Source organism: Tiliqua scincoides, chromosome 5 (genome assembly GCF_035046505.1).
Source record: "Tiliqua scincoides isolate rTilSci1 chromosome 5, rTilSci1.hap2, whole genome shotgun sequence".
NCBI classification, from domain to species: Eukaryota; Metazoa; Chordata; class Lepidosauria; order Squamata; family Scincidae; genus Tiliqua; species Tiliqua scincoides.
In genome coordinates, this window is record NC_089825.1 from 139,027,701 (window position 1) to 139,053,136 (window position 25,436).

The 25,436-nt window shown below is 46.0% G+C and overlaps 1 pseudogene; it reads left to right on the forward strand.

Moving 5' to 3' along the window:
- Positions 1-21,924: 21,924 nt before the first annotated feature.
- On the forward strand, positions 21,925-22,861 carry LOC136653876 (olfactory receptor 4Q3-like; annotated as a pseudogene).
- Positions 22,862-25,436: the final 2,575 nt, after the last annotated feature.

Sequence of the window (25,436 nt, forward strand, 5' to 3'; positions counted from 1 at the left end):
AAGAGATGAAGGGAGTCATGAGAAAGTTGAACGACAAATGTCAACTCCTCCTCCTGCCTCATAGGGAGTAAATGTGTGTAGTTTCATTGACTTGATTGTGGAAGCTCTTCCCAGGACTCGGGAGGGACACTCTTTTAGTGGTACTCTGTTCTTCCTTGAGTTCATCCTGGGCAAAATGCAATGATCGATGATGAAAGCAGTACTGGATCCATTCTAAATATTGTTGTTGTTTTATCCATTCAGTTGTGCCCGATTCTTGCCGACTTCTTGGCAAGAACTCTCCATGCCCCCTTGTCACTCTCACTTTCACCTTTACACTCTCACATAACACCAGAACCAGGGGACATCCACTAAAATTGAGTGTTGAGAGAGTTAGAACAGACAAAAGAAAATATTTCTTTACTCAGCGTGTGGTTGGTCTGTGGAACGCCTTGCCGCAGGATGTGGTGATGGCATCTGGTCTGGAGGCCTTTAAAAGGGGATTGGACAAGTTTCTGGAGGAAAAATCCATTACGGGTTATAAGCCACGATGTGTATGTGCAACCTCCTGATTTTAGAAATGGGCTATGTCAGAATGCCAGTGCAAGGGAGGGCACCAGGATGAGGTTATCTGGTGTGCTCTCTGGGGCATTTGGTGGGCCGCTGTGAGATACAGGAAGCTGGACTAGATGGGCCTATGGCCTGATTCAGTGGGGCTGTTCTTATGATCTTATGTCAAACACAACTTCTTATGATGGTAGGATATTAATCTTTGCATCTGTGCTGATGGTGTCTGTCAGGATGGCAGGGGATGATGACCCTTGCCTTCCTGGTAGTAGAGTGGCACGGGAGCGTAGGGAGGTAGCACAGGAAGCGGACAATCCCAAACAGAGCCAACGACACAGACCCAGGCTTGTTTGTTGCAGAAGCATGTATTGGTAAAAGGAGCAGGCAGAAGAGTAGTCAGTCAAACGGACCAGAAGTCAGGGACACAGCACGGCACAGTCACGATAAGGCAGTCCAAGGCAGAACACAAACCAGCAGCACGACACACTGAACTCCACCACAGCAAACCCACATTTGGTGTCTGTTCTCACCCCCATATGTACCGGGGCCAGCCAATCAGAGTAGGGTGACTTCATAGTCACAAGACAATCTTGTGACCCACTCTGATTGGCTGTCCAGTGGTGCATTGCACCACTCCACCATAGCCTACGTGACTGCACACACACCCCAGAGTCACATGACTCCCACCTAACACAGGTGCAACTGATTACAATAACAGTGCTGCAGTCCCAATGTTTACATTTGTTCACTGGGTCTGGACATCAAGGCCCCTCCTGCCACATCCTGGCTTACAACAATTCAGGGCCTGGGATGTCAAAGGCCTGACAGTGTCAAACCAGCATGTTCTTTGCCTGCCCCTCCTTCTTGTTCCACTGACCACTCCTAACATCATTGACTTCTCTAGTGAATTTGCACACATGGCATGGCCAAAGTGTAGTCTTGCCATTTTGGCTTCTACTGATGTATCTAATTTTATATGGTCCAGCACTTCTCGATTGCTTACTCTGCTTGTCCATGGTATATGTAACAATTTTCTCCAACCGCACAATTCTTCAGTCAGCCATTCTTATTGTCCATCTCTCACGCCCATTCTCACACCCAGAAACGTTATTGCTCTAACTCAGGGGTGTCAAACATAAGGCTGAATGTGGCCCCCAGAAGCAATTTATTCTATAAACTGGGTTCTCCCAGCTTTATAATTGGCTTCTCTCATACATTGAAAACATGACCAAGATTTGCACTTTTCTCTTCTTTCTCTCTGCCTAATGAGTTTCTTTGTGAGAACCAAGTGCTTGTTTCTGGATTTCATCTGCTTCATGATGTCACTTTATGCTTAGTGATGTCACCTCCAGCCCTCAGGAGGCACCATGAATGCTAACCGGCCCTCTGTATGAAAAGAGTTTGAGGAGTTTGACATCCCTGCTCTAACTTGTCTGCCTTTTGTATGCAGAGTGATATCTTTGCTTTTTCAGATCTTTTTCTAAATAAAGAAATTGAAGTGAGCTGGAGGGGAGAGGATCATTGCTCAAAGGAGAACCAATATTTACATAATAACCCAATCAGATTCCACCCCCCCACCAAGGCGAAGTATGTAACCACACATTGGATGCCTCGCTGCATACTACGTTTGGGGCAGGGGCAATCAAAAGGCCTGCAAGAGGTAAGGAAGGAAGTGCTGTCAAGGGTCCTGACATTTTGATCCATGCCAAGATAGGACCACAGATTTTGTTGTTTGCGTACCTTCCAATGAGCACTCGAGACAACAGGTGTGGGAGAACGGGCCACTTTATTCATTAACAAATAGATATAAGGATATGTAGAAATCATGAGATCTGGAGCTCTTAATGCAGCTAATGAAATCTAGTGTGGAGGCTGGATCCTATGAGAGGTGCCTGAATACACCTGGCCCCAGGGCCAAGTCTCACCACCTGATTCCAAGCCACACCTCTATTCAGGCTGTGTCAGGTCTTCCTTGAAAACCTCACACAGGGGCTGAGGCTGCCGAACCTTGTAGGGCCACTCCATGTCACTGAGCCTTGCAGGCAGCTTCTGCAATCCAGGTTAGGGACAACCCATCCAACCCCTCATACTGTTAGGCCACTGAAGGGTGGTTCAGCCCTGCCTTCGCTGACCTCAAGGTGCACACTAATGGTCAGGCTCCTGTCTTTGAACCTGCACCACCTGCAAAATTAGAGGTCCACATGGGAGGAATTTCATATTCCTGGACTGGCCAAATAATCCCCAATCCCAGGATTAGATGCATGGGATCAGTTTTCAAAATGGATGAAATGAAAGGATCATGGATTGAGTGAGGATTATATATAGAAGGTCATATAAAGATACTACTGGTGCAATCCTAACCCCTTATGTCAGTGCTTTCCAGGACTGGCATAAGGGTAATGCAGCTCTGAGGTAAGGAAACAAACATTCCCTTCCTTTGAGGAGGCCTCCGTGAGTGCCACCCAACTGCAGGATGCAGCACATGTCCCATTGGCACTGCCATGCCAGTGCTGGAAAGCACTGATGTAAGCGGTTAGGATTGCGCCCTACATCTGCTTTACTTTTTGTGATGTTGTAAAAAAACAAGATTCAAACTAACTCATCATGGATTTTCCCCATGTATGTGATAACAATATGCTGAGCTCACAATATAGAAATATCCCAAGATGCCCAGTTCACCCATAAGGCTCTTCTCTGACCAAAAGACAGCATCTAAAAATCCCTCTTAGAGAACAGGCTAACTGTGGTATGTTCACAAGGGTAAACAGAAAGTCATAAATAAGAGCCATAAACAAATAAAAGGGATGCATAGAGTACCAGATCCTTTGTAATGGATATATCTGTAAACAAATTGCGTTTACAATTTTAGGGCAATGCGTATCGAATTGCCCTCCTGAACATCCTGAGGATCAAGATGTTGATCTGATAACCAAACCAAATGTTTGTGGGACTGTTGGTCTGTTATTTTTCCCATGCTTGCCATGGATGTGTTTTGCTCTCTTTGTGTGCTCTTTTGTCCCCCCTCCCCTACCTAGTCTATCCTATAAAACCAGCATCATTGTAATTGTTCAGGTCTCTCCACGTGTGTGTGTTTGTGGAAGGCCCCGTTTGCAAATGAGTAAAACGTTAGAAGTCCTTTGAATTCTCCTGTCGCCTGTTTGTTTGCCTCTCCAAAATCCCAAAGAACCGTGTGTGTGTTCATTCGGGAACAGTTTTTGGTGTCTCGACTCGGATTGGAAGGCAAGGCTCTGCGGGGATCGAGACGAAGTCACTGCAGGGGACAGCGCACCGCCAGAAGGTAAAGTGAGTCGGCTCCCGCACCCCTTGTGTGCTTCCTGGCGCTGGGTTGTCTCTGAATCTGACCGTCTCATTCTCTGCAAGAAAGAGCCCAGGAGAACGGAACTTCGCCCGCGGAAAAGTACAGTGCGCTTAGGTGAGAATTCTCTGTGGGAGGTTTTAGTGTGAAGCCTCAGTGGGGAGGGTGATTGTGTTTGTATTACTGTACATACATATTGCTGATTGTGTTTGAATTACTGTACATATTTGTATATTATTGTACATTTTGCTGTGTGTGTGCGCCTATCTCCGTGGCTTCAGAGCAAGGCCATGTGGTTCTCTGCCTGACTGAGTGTTGTGTGACTGAGATACGAATGAGAATATGAGTGTGTGTGTGTGTCAAGGCAGCAAACCCCCAGGTTTTGAAGGATTGGCCATGAGTGAGTCACTGTTTTGGGCAGCCGGTCCAGCTGAGACCTGGCTCCCAGCTCCCAGCCGGACCCAGCTGAGACACAGGAGGCCAGCCTGTGTGACAATTAAGATGAGGCACTCAGAGCCTGGGCCTGAAGGAAGAAACCCTTTGAAATGCATATTGGATAACTTTGAGTCTCTGGGAAGAGGAAACCCCACCCTTCTGAATGGGCGCATTACTGGCCAACTCAGAATTTCAAAGGCCAGCAGTTGGTATTGTTGGCAACCTTCAGTCTCGGAAGACTATGGTATCGCACTCTGGATGGTGGTTCTGGCATATGTTTTTAACCAGGTCTCACTAGTTTCAGGAAGGCATTAGACACTGGATCTTTCCTGAGTTTCAACAAGGCCCCCTCCCTTCTCTCCTCCAAAGTACTCAGTGTTCTGCTTGCCTGCCCCTTCCCCTCAGTGTTCATGACATCCCTCTCTTCTATCTGCTTGGCAATTTCATATGATGTGTTCTGTCTTCCCTTGTCTGAGAGACAAGATACAATTCGCTGTCTTGTTCATGGGTGCTCAGGATCAGGCTCATTTGAACTTAGTGTTTTTTAAGGCACTTACTATTAAGTGCATTGAAAAAGCAAACTTCTAAGCAAACTACACTGCGTGTTTGCTTAGAAACACAGCCTGCAAAACAATACATGTGCCCATTACATAGATCAGCAAAACTGAGTCAGTGAGATCCTAGGGGCCAGAATACAAGCTAAAAATGCTCAGATTGATTTAGAGAGACCCCAAAGTATAGTTTCCAGCTACAATAATAACCATGATTTGCTTCCTGCCTATTCAGGTAACTAAAAAAGACTAATTGCAGCTGCAACCAACCTAGACAATTGTCAAAAGTGTGTTTCTCTTTAAATACAACCTTTAATCATTCTTAATAACTTTTGGATTTCACAAGTGTGCAATGCAGGAAGTCTGTGTGTTCCCCCTCCCCAAAAGAAGGGAAAGCTGGAGAACCCCTCCTAGCCTTTGTGCCTCAAGGCATGCACAGAGTGCAAAATAGTAGCCAAAAAAAAAGGAAAGCCTCTAATGCCTAACTTTGGGATGGCTATCTTTTGTTTTAACCCTTTTTGTTTCAGCAACAAGTAAAGACAAAGAAAACAGCATTTGCCCTCCAGAGGACAAATTTACTTAATCTCATTTCCTTTACAGGATCTAAGCCCTGACGCCTATATCTGTATATATTTTAGTTTGGTTTAATACTAATCAAGTATTTCTTTTTCTAATGGAAAGATTATCATGACAAATTCTTTTAATTCTACTTATGTTCTCTGCTTATATACATATAAATACTAAAATGTTCTATATGTTTGTTGGATGTGTGTGTGTGGTATGAAAGAAGCGCTTTGTCTGTCTTTGTTCTTGTTTGTTTTTGACTTATAGTGAAGTCTATCTGAAGCCCACATGACTTCCTTTCTGTAATAGGCCTGATATTCGTTGCAACAATTTTTATTATTTTTGTATATTGAGCTCATTACCATTTTTGGTACCATGGTTCCTTTTTTTCTGTTTTTAAACATGTAAGAGTACTCTTATCAAATATACTTTATTTTCACACAAACCCCCCCCCCCTCATCCAAGAGGAAGGGAACATGAAGAATAACCCTAAGGTAATTGGACAAAACGTTTTGTTCCATCAATGATGAATGTGTTCAAGGGTTACAGTTCCTCAGCAAATAATCTCTTAATGTTAAGATTTCACTGCATTGTAAAAACCATTGTGGTGCAATTAATATTTTGCATTCTCTTAATTCTACGTATATGTTAAGAAAAAAAAAAAAGGGAGAAAGAGAGAAAAGCGAAGAGGAATGAGCTGTGCAAGTGTTTGCAGAACCAACTTGAGTCCTCCTTGAAGGAAAAACCCAGGTTCTCTCCAGCTCCCAGGGAATCAAAACAGTTGTGAATAAGAAAAGAAACAAAAGCAAAAGTTGGAAAAAAAAAAATCAGATTTGGCTGACTGTAGTGTGTAAAGCTCATGATGTGTTCCAGTTTTCCTCTGTCTTAATGGTAAGAAATTGCACTCAATCAGAGGTAGCCCTGGACAACTGGTTTACTTTCTCTGTGGAGAATGTGTTAAAACACCTAACCTTTTGTGCTCAACAAGAATGTAAGCAAAGTCAACACAGTGTCTTTCTGCTACTGTATTTGTACTGTATTTGTATTTTTGTACTGTTATTACCTCTTCTCTAGTTCCTACAGCAAACCAACCAACAAGCAGGCCATGTGCAGAGTTCTGTAACAACACCAGCCCTTTAAGGTTGAACAGTCCAAGAAAGAGAGAGAGAGAGAGAAAATGGAATCAAGAGCCACATGGCCTGACCAACGGAACTTTGAGCTAAGAGAAACTGACCAAAGTAAAAGTACCAGACATAGCCAATAGTGGGAGGGGCCAAATCACGCAATTGTATTTCGAGGAGGTTAGATAAAAATACAGGAAGCCCCCTTCCCCAAAAATATGTATTGTTGTTTATTGTCTGTTGTAAATCAATGTCTGTGTGCAGGTTTAAAGCTAGCAAATTGCCTCTATTCCAATATTGCACTCCCTGAACTGCTATTCTCACAATGTTTTAAGTTTCCTATGTTTAGTAAATTGTTGCATCTTATCTTTGTTTGAGACCAAAGCAACTAAAAGAGTCTGAAGTAGGTGCAGTATCTGAATGTCTGATATCAACAGGAGTGTCTAGATAAAGGAGGGTGAGAAAACAAAGAAAGGACCTAAACATCTAAGATCAAGTTAACTAAAAAGTTGTGGTAACAAGTATCAAAAATAACTTTAATTTATTCCAAGTGCTAATAGCCATGCTGGTTGTGTTTAACTGTTTGAATGTAGGGACACAACTAAATAAGCCTCTGTCACTAACCTGTATTATGTTCCAACAAAATGACCAGCATTGTGTCTGTGACCACATGAGAAACAGCCCCCTGGATCAGGCCATAGGCCCATCTGGTCCAGCTTCTTGTATCTCACAGCGGCTTCGCCGGTTGCCCCAGGGAGCACACCTAGTGGCAGGAGACTTGCATCCTGGTGCCCTCCCTTGCATCTGACATAGCCCATTTCTAAAATCAGGAGGGTGCACATACACATGATGGCTTGTGGCCCGTGATGGATTTTCCTCCAGAAACTTGTCCGGTCCCCTTTTGAAGGCATCCAGGCCGGATGCCGTCACCACATCCTGTGGTGGGGAGTTCCACAGACCTACCACACATGGAGTGAACAAATATTTTCTTTTGTCTATCCTATCTCTCCCCACACTCAATTTTGAGTGGATGTCCCCTGGTTCTGGTGTTATGTGAGAGTGCACGGAGAGCATCTCTCTGTCCACTTTGTCCTCCCCATGCATGATTTTGTATGTCTCAATCATGTTCCCCCTCAGGTGTCTCTTTGCTGGGCTAAGGGAGCTCAGGCGCTGTGGCCATTCCTCATAGGGGAGGTGCCCCAGCCCAGCAATCACCTTAGTGATCTTTTGTACCTTTTCCATTTCCAATATCTCCTTTTGAGATGTCTCAAATGTGTTCCAACGCAGAGAAAGTGTACCCTGAAATGCACTGCTTAAGAAACCACATTGACCCCTTGAGTATGTGTTTTGCTTTGCTAACTTTTCTTTTCTGCTTTATACTCAGAAATCATGAGGGCTTTACCATTATCATCTGCAGTGAGCTCCCAAAGCAGGGTCAGTGCAGCTAACTCCAACCAACACATCCACTGGACAAGCTCACGCAAGTCCAGTGCTACATGTACCTAACTTCCAACCAATGCTGGTTCAGACCTGAAGACGGTTCCTGCCTGTGCTCCTCTGAACTGAGACAAATGGTGGAGGCAACTTGGCTGTGAAAGAGACCAGACCTCTTTTCCTCAACCTGTGTGCACCCACTGAAAGAAGCAAGGGCAAGATCGAAGATACACCGGTCCCTCGCCATACACCCCCAGATGGAGATTCAACACGGGAGGTACCAACTTGTCAGGTCCCTGACTACACACAACGTCACCTAGAAGACAGCTGCTGGAAGATGAAGAACACCTTGCTCACCTGATGCTGAAAGATATGTTAGAGTTGGACCTGCTGAAGGGACTCACGGCAGATAAATAATGAGCTGTTATGAGCATGTATGATTTCTTTGGATGAAGTTGTTTTAATGTAGCATTTTTATTTTCTATTCATTCTATTATTTTCCATTGTATCTTCAGTTTGTGTTTGCTTTCCTGAATGTAATTCCAGTAACTTCTGTATTTTGTACCAAAACTTTGGATTATGCCTGTATTTCGCATTAATTTAGGTAAACCTCACTTAAAAGTTGCTAGACAGGCTCTGGCACCAAAGAGCTAATATGCATTTTAGCTGACACTGCTGGCCCAGTTTACCTGCATCCTGGGTGATTAAGGGAATTCCCTCCATTCATACCCTGACTTTCACATTTATCTCCAAACATTCTGCCTACATGTAAGCAACCTTTCAATATCCTTAAAAACTAAGAGAGTTTGGCTAGCAAATAGTTACTCTCCTGAGCACCCAAAGATAGAGTCACTCTCCAGGGTGTACAGGCTGCTCACAGACCAGACACCCAGACAAGTAGCTATGTTTGCACTTTAAATTCACTCTTTGCCCTTGTGTATTCAGAATGCTCTGCAGAAAGTGAACTAAAACTACACCACCCTGGTATACCTAAAAGTGGTCTGGATTTATGATTCCTAACAAAGTAAAATGTGTGTTGATGTATTTTTTGTTTTGTTCAGCCCAAGTTTACCAAGCTAATTTGACTTTCTGTTTACCTTGTTGTTTATCAGGAGGGAAACTGATAACAATATGCTGAGCTCACAATATAGAAATATCCCAAGATGCCCAGTTCACCCATAAGGCTCTTCTCTGACCAAAAGCCAGCATCTAAAAATCCCTCTTAGAGAACAGGCTAACTGTGGTATGTTCACAAGGGTAAACAGAAAGTCATAAATAAGAGCCATAAACAAATAAAAGGGATGCATAGAGTACCAGATCCTTTGTAATGGATATATCTGTAAACAAATTGCGTTTACAATTTTAGGGCAATGCTTATCAAATTGCCCTCCTGAACATCCTGAGGATCAAGATGTTGATCTGATAACCAAACCAAATGTTTGTGGGACTGTTGGTCTGTTATTTTTCCCATGCTTGCCATGGATGTGTTTTGCTCTCTTTGTGTGCTCTTTTGTCCCCCCTCCCCTACCTAGTCTATCCTATAAAACCAGCATCATTGTAATTGTTCAGGTCTCTCCACGTGTGTGTGTTTGTGGAAGGCCCCGTTTGCAAATGAGTAAAACGTTAGAAGTCCTTTGAATTCTCCTGTCGCCTGTTCGTTTGCCTCTCCAAAAACCCAAAGAACCGTGTGTGTGTTCATTCGGGAACATATGTATGGGGACTGCTGCAGTAGCATGCAAGACAGTTGGGATACAGATTAATAGGCCAGTTCAAACTAAATTCCTGTGATGTCATGCAATGGAACTGGTGCAGCCTCTGCTGTATCCAGCAGGAAAACTGTGGCTGCTGAAGGTTTCCTCAGAGTAAAGGGGTACCTTCATTCCTTTACCCTGGGTAAAGCCCCAGTAGCCTCAGTGGGGCTGCTTGGATCCACATCAGTTCCATACCTCGTGCAAATCTGGGATGTCCTGTGTCAGGCCTTCAGATTTGGAAGGGGGATAGGCTATGGTGGAGTCCTCTTCTGCCATCCCCACCCTCCTCAAAAGGCCTGAGCAGCTCTTCTCCCTGCCCTCCCCCAGCCCAGAAACAACACCTCCCCAACCCAGTTTTGCCCTTCCCATGCCCTTCCCGCACTTGAAAAAGCTCTTGAAAAAAAGCAAACAGGCCCTCTAAAGTTCTACTGTTTACAAGAACTTCAAAATCTCTTTCATTTCTAATTATCCCATTGGGGACAGAACAGCAGCCAGCACCGTCCAGCAAGTCTTCATCAACTTTAGAAAAAGAGCAAAAGGCCTTTAGAAAAGACTATGAATACCCAGGGTGAGAAATCCAAGGTCCTCAGATTGCAGGAGGATTATATCCAGGGAACCTCGAAGGGCAGTGCCCTCCCATTTTACAGAGATGGAAAATGGGGTGATATTGGGTGAGATATTGGGTGAGAGTATTCTCACTCTAATTCTCCCTTTGCATCCTTGTATGGAGAAACTAAGGGCTCAATCCTAACCAACCTTCCAGCACTGATATAGCTGTGCCATTGTGCATCTTGCAGTGGAAGGCTGTCAAGGTGGCCTCCTCAAGGTCAGGGCAAGTGTGTTACCTTACCTTGGGGCTGCATTGCAGCTAGGTCAGTGCTAGAAAGTTGGTTAGGTTGTGAGTAGTAGTATATAGTACATACTTCATTTCAAACTATCTTTGACAGCGGAAGTCCCGCCCCTCTTTACCAGAAATCCTGCCCCCTTAGGGGTCCCCTTTAGGGGTACTGGAAATCCCGCCCCTTCAACTTTAGAAAAAAAGCAAAAGGCCTTTAGAAAAGGCTATGAATACTTTGTTGTTGGCATCCTTCAGTCTCGGAAGACTATGGTGTCACGCTCTGAATGGTGGTTCTGGAACAAAGTGTCCTGTCCAGTGCGCGAAGCCTGGGTAAAGTAGGTATGGAGGATAGGCTGTTACCCATGCAGCAAATCCCCCCTCTCCACGTCGCTGAAACGGTCCAATGGAAAGGCAGAGGCCAATACGGTTGGTTCCAGCGACGTCGCAGGAGTTGCCAGAACGTGACTGTGTTCAGCCATGGACTGCCTCAGGGACTTTGCCTGGGGTTGCATTGGGGCTAGGTCAGTGCTAGGATTGCGTTGGTTGGTTAGGATTGCGTCCTTAGTCTTATTCTAGTTCTCTGATTTCTCATTTTCATAAGAGTAGCATCTTCGACCACACTAACTTCCACCTCCATCTCTCACCTTGTTCACCTGGATTTCTTGAGTTCCCTTTCTCCATCATTTCTGAACCTTCTGGAGAGACCACAATATTTGAAGGATGCAGGATTGCTTTGCAATGAATTTTTGATCACTGAGATGGGTAGGACCTGACCCAAACCTACTTAGATCGTGACAAGAGTGAGTATTGCAGTTATTTTTATGACTTTGTAAACTCTTGAATCTGTTGCTTCTGTTTTCTTGCTTAAGCCATTTTTTGCAGCTACAGGTTGTTTTCAAGTCTAAATGTGTCTATAAGAACATAAGAACATAAGAACAGCCCCACTGGATCAGGCCATAGGCCCATCTAGTCCAGCTTCCTGTATCTCACAGCGGCCCACCAAATGCCCCAGGGAGCACACCAGATAACAAGAGACCTCGTCCTGGTGCTCTCCCCTACATCTGGCATTCTGACTTAACCCATTCCTAAAATCAGGAGGTTGCGCATACACATCATGGCTTGTACCCCATAATGGATTTTTCCTCCAGAAACTCGTCCAATTCACTTTTAAAGGCGTCTAGGCTAGACGCCAGCACCACATCCTGTGGCAAGGAGTTCCACAGACCGACCACGCGCTGAGTAAAGAAATATTTTCTTTTGTCTGTCCTAACCCGCCCAACACTCAATTTTAGTGGATGTCCCCTGGTTCTGGTATTATGTGAGAGTGTAAAGAGCATCTCCCTATCCACTCTGTCCATCCCCTGCATAATTTTGTATGTCTCAATCATGTCCCCCCTCAAGCGTCTCTTTTCTAGGCTGAAGAGGCCCAAATGCTGTAGCCTTTCCTCATAAGGAAGGTGCCCCAGCCCCGTAATCAGTCTATGACTCACCAAGGCTGCAATCCTAACCTCACTTTCCTGGGAGTAAGTCCCATTGAACACAATAGGACTTACTTCTGAGAAGACCTGGTTAGGCTTGTGCCCTAAGGGTGCTGTTTTTGGTGTAAGGATCATTTATTGCATTTAGAAGCTACTTTTCTGTTTGCAACACTTCACATAAGTTTCATTTTTTTTTTAAAAGATCCTAAACCAACAAAATGATTGAAATGTTTAAACTGATAAAAATGATCAATGAAAAATCAAACCCTGTAACCGAGCGGATAAAGTATGGAAGTTGTGTTTTGTTTTCATTTAGCACATTTTGAGCTGTAGAGGAAGGAGTTTATTTTCTTTTTCACTATTGATATCAGTGCGTATTTATAATATCATTAACTCAGACAGTGTAACTCCCAAGGATTCTGGTACACAAATTGCTCAGCCCAATATAAATTCAACTTGGGAACACTAAAAAGCACCATAATGTAATTTTCTAAAAATTATTGTTATATTTTTCTTCCAATATCACTTTGAACCAGGACAATTCAATCATATATTATAACAATCTCCTTCAGAAACTTGGCACTGCCAACGAGACAGACTGAAAGCAGTTGTTAATTTTATTTCTATTTACCTGAGTAGTGCACAATCTCATGTGACCTTTTAGCAGATTTTTCTGCAAAGTCATATTTAGAGAATATCTATGCTCCTTATTCCAACAGTTCTCCCAAATGCTCAAAGGAATATTATTGCCCAATATCTTGCATACATTTGCCGTAGCATCATAGAGATGTTCTAGGTTGGTGGCATATTTTAACAACAATTTATGCATTTCTGAATGCCTGAATGTTGTACTTCATGATATTTCATTCCAGCCCCATTTCAAACATACTTTCTTAAACACTCATGAGACCGTTGATCTAATTTGCAGTCTACGGATTGAATGAAGGGGGAAAAAGCAAAGATGGTTCATTTGAGTGGACCCAGATAATAAAGGAGAAACTAATGAGTTTTTTTTTTGTATTGGCAACCTTCAGTCTCGAAAGACTATGGTATCGCGCTCTGAAAGGTGGTTCTGGCACAGCGTCTAGTGTGGCTGAAAAGGCCAATCCGGGAGTGACAATCCCTTCCACACCGGGAGCAAGTGCAGTCTGTCCCTGCTCTGTCTCCCTGGCTATGGGCCTTCCTTCTTTGCCTCTTAGCCTCAGACTGTTGGCAAAGTGTCTCTTCAAACTGGGAAAGGCCATGCTGCACAGCCTGCCTCCAAGCGGGCCGCTCAGAGGCCAGGGTTTCCCACTTGTTGAGGTCCATCCCTAAGGCCTTCAGATCCCTCTTGCAGATGTCCTTGTATCGCAGCTGTGGTCTACCTGTAGGGCGCTTTCCTTGCACGAGTTCTCCATAGAGGAGATCCTTTGGGATCCGTCCATCATCCATTCTCACGACATGACCAAGCCAACGCAGGCGTCTCTGTTTCAGCAGTGAATACATGCTAGGGATTCCAGCACGTTCCAGGACTGTGTTGTTTGGAACTTTGTCCTGCCAGGTGATGCCGAGGATGCGTCGGAGGCAGCGCATGTGGAAAGCACTCAGTTTCCTCTCCTGTTGTGAGCGAAGAGTCCATGACTCGCTGCAGTACAGAAGTGTACTCAGGACGCAAGCTCTGTAGACCTGGATCTTGGTATGTTCCGTCAGCTTCTTGTTGGACCAGACTCTCTTTGTGAGTCTGGAAAACGTGGTAGCTGCTTTACCGATGCGCTTGTTTAGCTCGGTATCGAGAGAATGTGTGTCGGAGATCGTTGAGCCAAGGTACACAAAGTCATGGACAACCTCCAGTTCATGCTCAGAGATTGTAATGCAGGGAGGTGAGTCCACATCCTGAACCATGACCTGTGTTTTCTTCAGGCTGATTGTCAGACCAAAATCTTGGCAGGCCTTGCTAAAACGATCCATGAGCTGCTGGAGATCTTTGGCAGAGTGGGTAGTGACAGCTGCATCGTCGGCAAAGAGGAAGTCACGCAGACATTTCAGCTGGACTTTGGATTTTGCTCTCAGTCTGGAGAGGTTGAAGAGCTTTCCGTCTGATCTGGTCCGGAGATAGATGCCTTCTGTTGCAGTTCCAAAGGCCTGCTTCAGCAGGACAGCGAAGAAAATCCCAAACAAGGTTGGTGCAAGAACACAGCCCTGCTTCACTCCGCTTCGGATGTCAAAAGGGTCTGATGTGGAGCCATCGAAGACAACAGTGCCCTTCATGTCCTTGTGGAAAGATCTGATGATGCTGAGGAGCCTGGGTGGACATCCAATCTTGGGGAGAATCTTGAAGAGGCCGTCTCTGCTGACCAGGTCGAAAGCCTTTGTGAGATCTATGAAGGCTATAAAGAGTGGCTGTCGTTGTTCCCTGCATTTCTCCTGCAGTTGTCTAAGGGAGAATACCATATCAGTGGTGGACCTGTTGGCTCGGAATCCACACTGCGATTCTGGATAGACGCTCTCTGCAAGTACCTGGAGCCTCTTTAGTACAACTCGGGCAAACAGCTTTCCTACAACGCTAAGGAGAGAGATGCCGCGGTAGTTGTTGCAGTCACCCCTGTCACCTTTGTTCTTGTACAGCGTGATGATGTTTGCATCCCTCATGTCTTGAGGTACTCCACCTTCTCTCCAGCAGAGACAGAGGATTTCATGCAGCTCAGTGACGATGATCTCTTTGCAGCATTTTAGGACTTCAGCAGGGATGCTGTCTTTTCCAGGTGCCTTGCCAAAGGCAAGGGAGTCCAGGGCCACGTGAAGTTCTTCTAGGGTTGGTTCACTGTCAAGCTCTTCCAGCACAGGCAGGCACTCAATGTTGTTCAGTGCTTCTTCGGTGACTACATTTTCTCTGGAATATAGCTCAGAGTAGTGCTGCACCCAGCGTTCCATCTGCTGCGCCCGATCCTGGATGACCTCGCCTGTGGCAGACTTCAGAGGGGCAATTTTCTTCTGTGTTGGACCTAGGGCCTGCTTGATACCATCATACATCCCCTTGATGTTGCCCGTGTCAGCTGCTATCTGTATCTCGGAACAGAGCTGGAGCCAGTAGTCGTTAGCACATCTCCTGGCAGTCTGTTGGACTTTGCTGCGAGCAGTTCGGAGGACCTGCAGGTTGCGCTCACTGGGACAGGCCTTGTATGCTGCTTGAGCTCTCCTCTTTTCCTCAATGACTGGTGTCAACTCCTCAGAGTGGGCTTCAAACCAGTCTGCCGCCTTGTTGGTCTTCTTGCCGAATATGGACAAGGCGGTGTTGTAAACGGTATTCTTGAAATGTTCCCATCTGTTGGATGCGTTTGCGTCGGCCGGGCCTGGAAGAGATTCCTCAAGCGCTTGTGCAAATTCCTCCACTTTTCTCTGATCCCGGGTCTTGCTGGTATCAATGCGAGGTCTTCCTTCCTTTTTCGTGTGATACAGTCGCTTTGTTTGCAGTCTGCACCATGCAACAGAAAACAGAAAACTACTGCCCTAAAGCTGGGCACCTGGAACGTTAGGACAATGACACCTGGCTTCTCTGATGACCTGCAAGAAATAGACGACGCACGCAAAACAGCTGTCATCGACATGGAGCTGAGCAGACTGCAGATGGACATCGTCGCCCTTCAAGAGACTAGGCTGCCAGATTCCGGATCTGTCAAGGAGAGAAATTTCTCATTTTTCTGGCAGGGAAAACCACCAAACGAAACCAGGGAACATGGCGTTGGCTTTGCGGTCAGAAATACCCTGCTGAAATCCATCATCCCACCTACTGTGGGAAGTGAAAGAATTTTGTCCCTGCAGCTCCAGTCATCAGCAGGACCTATCACTCTCATCAGTGCTTATGCACCGACTCTGTCGTCTCCAGCAGAAGCCAAAGACAAATTCTATGATGACCTGGCCACCACTGTCAAGAAAATCCCTGTAAAAGAGCCATTGTTCATCCTCGGCGATTTCAATGCTAGAGTTGGTGCTGATAACAGTTCATGGCCCACTTGCTTAGGTCAGTTTGGCACTGGGAGGATGAACGAAAATGGCCAACGCCTGCTAGAGTTTTGCTGTCATCACGGTCTCTGTGTCAGCAACACATTCTTCAACACAAAGCCCCAACATAGAGTCTCTTGGAGACATCCAAGATCAAAGCACTGGCACCAGCTCGACCTGATCCTCACCAGACGCTCCAGCCTTCCCAGCATCAAGATCACACGCAGTTATCATGGTGCTGCCTGCGACACTGACCACTCCCTGGTGTGCAGCAGAGTAATGAGTTTATTAAGAATAAAATTGAATGTTGATTCACGAAGATGCCTGTAGCATATATACGTATACATTCCAGAAATAGAGACTGTATAAATATAACTATGAACCTGTTTATAAGAATTCCGGGTGCAATCCTATCCAACTTTCCAGCACCACTGCAGGAACAATGCAGCCCTGAATAAGGGAACAAACATTCCCATATCTTGGGGAGGTCTCCGTGACTGCCCCCACCAACATAGGATGCAGTGTGTGGCATGGCTACGTCAGTGCAGGAAACATGGATAGGATCGGACCCTAAGGGCCCAATCCTATCCAGTTTTCCAGTGCTGGTGCAGCTGTACCAATGGGGCATGCATTGCATCTTGTGGTGGGGCAGCAGTCACAGAGGCTTCCTCAAGTTATGGGAACATTTGTTCCCTTATCTTCGGACTCAGGGACCAATCTTACTCATGCCTACTAAAAAGGTAGGCCCATTATCGTCAATGAGGCTTACTCTTAGGTAAGTGTAGATAGGATTGCAGCCTTTCCGCCAATCCTATCACCAGGCTATGCTGCTGGAACTCAGGTTCTGACAGCACAGCAGCCCAACTCAGAGCACAGTCCTAACCAGGTCTACTCAGAAGTCAGTCCTCTTTTGTTCAATGGGGCTTACTCTCAGGAAAGTGTGGTTAGGATTGCAGCCTTCGTTAATTGCAAATCAGGGTGCTCTCTAGCGCTCCACTGGGTCTCTGCCAGAGAAAGCAAGTGGTACCGGCTGTGCTACAGCAGCCTCTCCAGATCCTCCAGGGTCATTATGTCAGCAGCACAGTGGTTCATGCGCAGGCCGGGGAAGGAAGAGAGCAGGTGAGGAAGCAGTGGGTTGGGAGGAAGCAGGAAGGGTGGATTAGTAGCAAATCATCCCCTCTTATAAAACATTTTCCCTCTTTTCCAAAATGGGTACTGTACGTCCGGGGAGACCCATAGGTAGCCCAGGACTTAGGTGGATGTAAGCAAAAATCTTTTTACTTACCTTCTATTTGCCTTCAGATCAACCTGCCGCTATAGAATGCAGCATGTGCCTTTTTGGATTGCGTTGCATCTGCATAGGGCAGTGTTTCTCAAACTGTGGGTCTGGACCCACTAGGTGAGTCATGAGCCCATTTCAGGTGGTTCCCCTTTCATTTCAATGCACATTTTATTTTTAATTTATTAGACTTGATGCTCCCATGGGATGCGACTGCATCTGGGGAATTGGAATGCGTACTTTTAACATGCTACTATGTATATGCTTTTAACAATGATAGTCAATGGGACTTACTCCTGGGTAAGTGCGGGTAGGATTGCAGCCTAAGATTGTTAAAAATGTTCCTGCTCGATGATGTCACTTCCAGTCACGACATCACTTCCAGTGGGTTTTGACAGATTCTCATTCTAAAAAGAGGGTTCTGGTGCTGAAGGTTTGAGAACCGCTGGCATGGGGGATAGGACTGGAGCCTCAGAGCCCAATCCTGTGGTTGGCGGCATGGGTCTGTGCCGCCTAGCACAGTCGCAAGCATGCCATAAGGCACATTTGCAGGGCTCACTGCCAGGCTCCCCCCATGCTAGCTCAGTGCCGGCCAGTGCCAGGCTAGCGTGTGGAGTTCGCCCAGGTTCTGCGGCTCGGCAGTCTCCCGGACTGCCGAACTGCGGAAAGGTAGGCGGGGGTGGGGACGGGGGTGGGAGGAGGCGTTCAGGGGAGGGGGGAGGCTGGTGGGGGGGCAGAGAGAAGGCGTAGGGAGACGTGCCAAGGGGAGGGAGGGAGGAGGATCCGCGGAGCTGCACTCCACAGGATCCTTGGCGCTCGTGCAGGGCTGCGCCCCCTACACAAGCACCTTTACCTAGTAGCCCCATTGCGGGGCTGCTTACCTTACTCAGGGAAAGGGGACGAATGTTCCCTTCTCCCGAGGTGCCACCCACGGTTGCGCAAGATTCAGTGGCAGCCCTCCTCGGTGCCGCTGAGCCTGGGCGCTCTGGGCAGCTCAGGATTGGGCTGCCTGTCTCCCACTGTGGTGAAACATACGAGATCTACTAGGTCTGCATTTGAAACTATTTCTGCATGGAAAGCAAATAATTGTTTAACATCTGTGGCATACCTGAAGGGAGTGCAAAGCACTAAGTTTGCAGGGAGCGACCCCTCCCCCTTCCCTCTGGAGCTGTTCTGGGTCATGAGAGCAAAACGGAGGCAGCAGCTCCATTTTGCTCTCACAGCCTGGAACAGCTCAGAAGCGGAGGGGGAGGGACCACTTCTACGCCACGGTGAGGCTCCCTGCAAAACTTCGTGCTTTGCAACCCCTCTAGCTAGGCCACTGCTTCCTATATAGAACAGAAACTTACTGAACAGATACAAAGACCGTCTTCCTTCCACACTCCTTCACAAAGCACAGGACAAGTGAAATTAGGTTGAAAAGGCTCACAGAGTATAGACCCTCAAATAGAAAGAAATGGAACAGAGACAGATCTCAGGGGCAGTGGTACCCCCTGGATCCTATGTCCCCATCACCAATCCAACACTACACAAAAATGAAAATTTGTGCAACACTCTAAGGGATTTTCATTTTAAAAAATAGAACATCAACCAACAAAATGAATGAAATGGGAAAAATAATAAAAATAACAGATGAAAATCTAAACACCGTATATATTATATTGGCAACCTTCAGTCTCGAAAGACTATGGTATCGCGCTCTGAAAGGTGGTTCTGGCACAGCGTCTAGTGTGGCTGAAAAGGCCAATCCGGGAGTGACAATCCCTTCCACACCGGGAGCAAGTGCAGTCTGTCCCTGGTCTGTCTCCCTGGCTATGGGCCTTCCTTCTTTGCCTCTTAGCCTCAGACTGTTGGCAAAGTGTCTCTTCAAACTGGGAAAGGCCATGCTGCACAGCCTGCCTCCAAGCGGGCCGCTCAGAGGCCAGGGTTTCCCACTTGTTGAGGTCCATCCCTAAGGCCTTCAGATCCCTCTTGCAGATGTCCCTCTTGCATCTGTAAACACCGTAACTGGATAATTATGTATGGAAATTGTGTTTTTTTTTTGAAATTGTTTTTTAATTTTTTTGAGCTATCAAGGAATGAATTTGTTTTCTTTTTCACTATTTAGTGCATATTTACAATATTATTAACTGAGACAGCGCAACCCCTAAGGATTCTAGTACTCAATATCTCAGCACAATATCAATTCAACTTGGTAACACTGAAAAAGTAAAGGAAAGTAAAATATTTTCCATTATTCTTCCTATTATCAGATATCGCTTGGCAACAAAACAACTCCATTGTATATTATTACAATTTCCTGGAGAAGCTTGGAATTGCAAACAGACTGAAAGTAGTTATTAATTTTATTTCTATTTACCAGGCAGCCGAATCCTAATCTGTGCTTCTACCACCAGCTACGCAGGTGAGGAGGTGACTGGAAGTCTCCTCGGGGTGGGGAACAGGCATACAGTTTAGAAATATCCTGGAGAGACTGTATAAATATTACTTCCTTTATACAAGGGATTCAGTGTGTTAATACAGTAATGGTAAAAATTAAAACTTTCAATTTGGATGTTATTACGGTTCGATTTTTTCTTCAGCGTTGACCAATCATAGTTCAGCATTTCCAAATTAAACTTGGCAAAGATATTTACTGAACTATATTTGGATAAAAAGTAACCAAAGCCCTTTAGTGCCCAGTCCTATGCAGGATCTGTCTTCAGAACTCTAGCAACAAGATCAGCTGGAAACCTTTGTGCAACACATGAAGCTTCCAAATATTCTGATCAGGCCAGTGGTACGTGTGATATAATTTCATTGATACCCCATCCTACCTCACCAACACTTTATTTGAAGAGATCACCCTGCCCTGAATTTTGGGCTGAAGTAATTGTATGTAGTCATGCGAGACAGGAGCCTGATGTTGGGTCTAGACACTTAAGGGCCCAAACCTATCCTTAGACTCAATAGAATCCTATATGCACCATAAGGTGACCTAACACACAGGCAGCCAGGGTACCATACGGGTTTCGATCACAGCAACATCTCTGCTGGTTTACAGTGTGATACTGTCAGGGCAAGGCCCAGAAGGCCTCATGCCCTGACAATGCTACACAAGTCAGCCTCTGGTGGACCCTGGGCAGTGAAGAAAGAAGTTCAGGAGCAGCTTGGAGACAGGACAGAGGAGGATCGTGATGGGACTGGGACAGATCTCAGGGGCAGTGGTATCTGCCAGATCCTGCATCCCCATCACTGATCCAACAGCACCTGAAAGGCTAAAGAAAGCTACACCAGCAAGGTGGCTGGTGTAACCTTGAGGAGACCCAAAGGGGAGACCAGGCAGCGGGGAACAAGCTCATAAGACTTTTCATTACTTAGATCTCTCAGCTAGCCTACTTTCCAGCTAGCCTGCAGAATGAAACAGACTCTGGCTCAGCAGGACTGGGCTGCAAGAGCAAGAACTTGTGGATTCTATTAAAAGTTCCAAGAAGATAATATGGTGCAGGAGGTGAGGTGACCAGGGTCTAGAGCTGTGATTTTCAACCAGTATGCCGAGGCACACTGATGTGCTGCAAATGGTCTGCAGGTGTGCCATGAGAGTTTCAAGGAGGGTTATTTTATTAGTAGAGCCATTGGGGGATGTGAACCTCCCACCAGTGGTGTGATGCGCCTTGACAACTTTAGTGCCTTGGCAGCGTGCCATGAGATGAGAAAAGATTGGAAATCACTGGCTTATTGCAGAGGTGTCAAACACATATTATACAGTGGGTTGAATAGCATTCATGAGGCTTGCTGAAGGCCCGATGTCATGAAGCAGGAAGTGATGTCATGAAGCAGGTCATCAACCACAACTGACAGAAGAGAAAATATGCAATTCTTGGTCATATTTTCAAGATATGTTCAAGAGTTCAATTATCACATGGCTGCCCTTTCAGCAGTGACTCCTCAGCACAGCTTAGCAGCTGAGAGTAGCTGATGGTGGTGCTGGGAGAGCCTGAGGGCTGCATAAAGGGCTCTTGTGGGCCTCGTTCGGCTCTCTGGCCTTCAGTTTGACACCCTGGCCTAGAGTGTTAAAGGTATCCTATTTCTTTGTAATTACAAGTTTCTGAGGTTCTAGACCACATTCCATGCAAGGTTGATCTCCCTGATGTTTTGTCAAGATCCAACTTGCAAGGAATGTAGTCTAGAACCTCAGAAGCTTGTAAACAGAAACAGCTGAACTCCGACCAAAAAAGTCTGAAAATATCCTATTTGTTTTTTCTCTCTTGAAACAGCCAACAAGATGAATTGGTTCACCATTATAAAGTATGTCTTCCTCGACTTCTCCTGCTCCTAGGAGGAAGGAACATTGCTCAAAGCAGAACACAGGTCTTGTATACACAAAGTCCCAAGTCCAACACCTTCAGTGTATGGTGAAATGATTTCAAATAGCAAGGCTTCTGCTTCACAGCTGCAAGCAATCAGTGGGGCATTCATAAAACTGTTACTGGCCAAGGTTCACCAACTTTCATTGCAAAGCAGGGATTCGAACAAGGAAATAAGAATCTTGTTCTTGAAAGTAAGAGTAAGAACTTGTGAATTCTATTCCTAGCTCCAGAAGGGGAAGCTACTAGGTTAATAGTGTTCCACTAGAGTAGAAGCAGCCATCAAGATGAATGAGTCCACAGTAACAATGTTTGTCTTCCTGGACTTCTCCTGCTCTCGCTCTGCTCAGTTCATCCTTCTAACTCTGGTCATGACCTGCTACATCACCATCCTTCTGGGAAACACGCTTATCATATTGATGGTGTGGACTGATTCCAAGCTCTTTCAGTGCCCCATGTATTTGTTCCTTGCAAATTTGTCTCTCCTTGATATGTCATTGGGCTCTATAGCATCCCCAAAACTAGTGATTGACCTGTTGAACAGTGGCGGAACCATTTCTTTTGCAGGTTGCATGGCCCAGATATGTAGCCAACACTTCTTTGGAGGTTCAGAAGCTTTCCTCCTCACTGTCATGGCCTGATCGCTATGTGGCCATCTGCCACCCACTGAGATACACAACCATCATGAACCAACAATGTTGCTTCAGTCTCCTCATATTTTGCTGGATAGGAGGACTCATTCACGGCATTGTCTAAGCAGTGGTCATGGCCCCATTACCATATTGTGGAGCGAATGTCTTGGATAATTTCTATTGTGACATCCCACAGGTAATTAAGCTGGCCTGTTACGAAACCTATGTTGATGAGATAGTCTTGATAGTAAGTGATGGGCTAGTAACTGTACCCTCTTTTCTGCTCTTGCTTGTTTCATATGCCACCATTCTGGCCGCCATCTGTGGCCATTTTTGGAAAGGTGGTAGTAAGGCTCTGTCCACCTGCAGCTCTCATCTGATGGTAGTTGGTCTCTTCTATGGACCCATTTTCTTTGTGTACATGAAGCCCTCCTCCAACTCCCACGTGGACAAAATGGCCTCCGTATTCTACATGGTGGTCACCCCTGCCCTCAATCCTCTGATCTACACTCTGAGGAACCAAGAGGTGAAAGGAGCCATGGGGAAGTTGAAAAACAAGTGTCAATGCCTCCTGCTTCTTCAGAGGGAGTGAAATTTCCTTTCCCTAACAAATGCATTGCTGTGCATTTGGGCCCTAAATGAATTATTTGCAAGTAATTTTATTGCTTTATTTTTTCAGTGACTGATGATAGTTTGCTGGTAGATATGATCTTGTAATATGATTCAATATGAAATGTTATTACTGAGTGTGTCATGCTAAATTATTTCAAAAGTCTATGATTCATTGTTAAATGATTTTGAACCTACACAAATAATTTCATTATTTGTTGTCCAAAGCATGTACAACACTTGCAAATTCAGCAGCATCAGAGTGGATTGTGTACCCAGTGTCATATGCAATATAATATCCTGGAAACTCTTCACCCAGTTCTAGGGGAAGCAAAATCTTTCAGCAAATCCTTCTTCTCCCTTGAGTTCTCATCATCCCAGGCATACTGCAATGATTGATGATGAAACCCATCTGAATAGAACAAAGCAGAGGCTGCTTCTTGCCACCCGGGAATGGTCTGCCTCCCGCTCCCCGCCTGCCCAGCCCAGGAATGCCCACCACCCTCGCTCCCCCCCGAAACACCTCCTCCAAGCTCAGCCAACACAAGCTTACCCTGCCAGGCCTGGATCCCATATGGGGAGGCCAACGCAACTCCTTGTGCTAGCCTCTCTGACTCTAAAGTTGGTGCAGACGTGCCTTACGGCATGTTTGTGACACCCCCGGATCAGCACAAGTGACTTGTGCTGGACTATCCTGGGGGTTAGGATTGCACTGCACATCCCATAAGTGATCAAGCTGACCTCTACAGCAATAGTAGGAGCACCAGGAAGTAGGCTGGCAGGTGCCCAGACTGACTCATGAATTGAAGGAGTTCCTAGCAAGAGATAATTCTTTTAATGTTCCAGGGAGTGGAGGCAGGGAGAGTACATGGACAGGGCACACTTGAGTAAGAGGTACTCTGTTAGATGGTCTTCTGCTGTCTCAGGGCCAAATCCTATGGGCTTGTGTGTTGGTGGTACACTCGTACCACCAGAGCTAGGTGTCACGAACCTGTTGCAAAGCATGTTTGTAGCACCCTTTGAGTAAGTGGCACCAGCAGGGAGGCCTGTGTCACCCTGCCAGGGCCACGAAGGAAGGCCCAACTGCCACCGTCAATCAGGTAAGCGCTGGATGGCATGGAGAGGATGTTGGGAAGGTGTGGGGGAAGAATTCCTGGGCAGAAGAGGGTGGGAGAGGGCGAAACGGCGGAGGGACCGACCCAGGAGGGGGGTTGGACTGGTGGAGGCCTCCTCTACAGTATCCTCTGCTCTGTCTCGAAAGCCTGACGTGGGGCTTCTGAAGTCTGCACCAGTGATTTATCTGACATAGACTCAAGTAACCGCATTGCTGGGGCTGGGGCTTTGCTCAGGGTAAGGGGTGAAATGTCCCCTTCCCACGAGGAGACCTCCAGTGGCTTCCTTGGCCCTGCAGGATATGGTGGTGGCCATTTCAGCGCCGCTGTAGCCTGTAGCGCTGGGAAGCTTCGGATCAGGCTGCCCTACTCTTTCACAGTTATCTGGAAATCCCAGAGGATGCTAAAATCTGCAGTTCACTGTGCTTGCCACAGTATGAGCACTAATGACAGCAGAGCTGCATTCTGATGTAGCAAAGGAAACCTAAGCCAAGGAGTTATGAGAACTGGGGTCTTAGATTCAAATTCTTGCTCAGCTAGGTGACTTTGGGCCAGTTTCTTTCTCTCAGCTAGCTTAGCTTTCTGGGTAGTTTTACACACCAAGGATGGGTGGGATACAATTTAGATCAGAAGTGCCCAAATCCTTGCCCAGGGGCCATTTGTGGCCCTCTTGGACCCCTAATCTGTTACGTAAGGAGCCCCTTTGGCATAACTGGGTCACAGATCCTGTAAGGGAAAGCTGCAGTGCTGGTCTAAAAATGGGAAGGGGAGGTTTATTTATTTGCTTGCTTATTAAAGAAAGATGATTCAGGAATAATTATTTATCATCACATGATAAATAGTTGATGAGGATATTGTGATCAGCTGGAACTGCCAGGGTGAGAGCCAGCAATGTGCAGGTGCCTTGTGTGGTGAGCTGACAGTGGTACAGGTTGGATCATCTTCCTAGGCCAGTGGTTCTCAAACTTTTAGCACTGGGACCCTCTTTTTAGAATGAGAATTTGTCAGGACCCACCAGAAGTGATGTCATGACTGGAAGTGATGTCCTCAAGCAGGGCAATTTTCAACAATCCTAGGCTGCAATCCTACCCACACTTATCCAGGAGTAAGTCCCATTTACTATATTGTTAAAAGCATATATATCGTAGCCTGTTCAAGGTACAGATCTGTAACATTTCTCAAATGCAGTCACATACCATGGTAGCATCAAATCTAATATATTAAAAATAAAATATTGAAATGAATGGGGGCCCACCTCAAATTGGCTTTTGACCACCTATTGGGTCCCGATCCACAGTATGAGAAACACTGTCCTAGGCAATGATATGTTCCCAAGCAATCCCACACAGGATGGCCATTGGCTGTCCTCCACAGGAAGGCTTCCATTGTCCTCCACAATGGCTTCCTGATCAGGCTGGGACTTTGCTTGGAAAAGGATTGTCTCCT